Raw genomic sequence first — 1,000 nt, 5'->3', positions numbered from 1 at the left:
TTTTTTTGAGATGAAGTCTCGCTCTTGTCCCCCAGGCTGGAGTGCAATGGTGTGATCTTAGCTCGCCGCAACTTCCGCCTCCCGGGTTCAAGAGATTCTCCTGCCTCAGCCTCCTGAGTAGCTGGGATTACAGGCACCTGCCACCATGCCTGGCTAATTTTTGTATTTTTAGTAGAGACGAGGTTTCACCATATTGGCTAGGCTGGTCTCAAACTCCTGACCGCAAGTGATCCACTCGCCTCGGCCTCCCAAAGTGTTGGGATTACAGGCATGAGCCACTGCACCTGGCCCCTGGCCAGCTCTTAACCACTGTCACAGCCACTTGGACCTTACCTAAGAACCTGGAAAAGTAAAGAGCTTCTTCCTCACCTACCTCCAGGCCACTGGCCCCAGCAGCCACCTGAATGGAATTGGCTATGAATTAACAAGAATGAGCCCCATTTTACAGATGACTACACTGAAGCGCACTGTATTTTTCTGTGTGCCCCAGAGGAGCAAACCCCTTCCGCACTAGCACAGAAGTTGCCCCACAAAGCAAACACCGCTGCATTTGGTGACTTTCAGTTCTACAGCAGTGATTCCAGGCCAGATGCATGGCAGTCACATAAAACCTCGCTACTCAGTCACGTCCGCGGACCAGCAGCCTCGGTATCACCAGGGCACTTGTGAGAATGCAGAGTCTCAGTCTCCCTAGCCCATCTGCACCGGAGCCTGCACTGTAACCATATCCCCAGGTGATTCATGTGCATGTTAAGGTTTAAGAAATAGCAACTGGGCTGGGCGCCTGGCTTGCTCCTGTAATCTCAGCACTTTGGGAGGCCAAGGCGAGTGGATCACCTGAGGTCAGGAGTTCGAGATCAGCCCAGCCAACGTGGCGAAACCCCGTCTCTACTAAAACTACAAAAATTAGCCAGGCATGGTGGTGTGCACCTGTAGTTCCATCTACTCGGGAGGCTGAGGCAGAATTGCTTAAACCCAGGAGGCAGAGGTTGCAGTGAAC

The 1,000-nt window shown here is 52.7% G+C and overlaps 1 protein-coding gene across 2 annotated transcripts in view; it reads right to left on the bottom strand.

The window, feature by feature from the left end:
* Positions 1 to 1,000, bottom strand: part of VASP (vasodilator-stimulated phosphoprotein) — a 27,492-nt gene that overhangs the window by 6,324 nt on the left and 20,168 nt on the right. The gene's annotated exons all lie outside the window — the stretch shown is intronic.

This window comes from Mandrillus leucophaeus, unplaced genomic scaffold (assembly GCF_000951045.1).
Source record: "Mandrillus leucophaeus isolate KB7577 unplaced genomic scaffold, Mleu.le_1.0 Scaffold151, whole genome shotgun sequence".
Classification (NCBI taxonomy): Eukaryota; Metazoa; Chordata; class Mammalia; order Primates; family Cercopithecidae; genus Mandrillus; species Mandrillus leucophaeus.
This window is presented reverse-complemented; position numbering and strand designations above follow the sequence as displayed.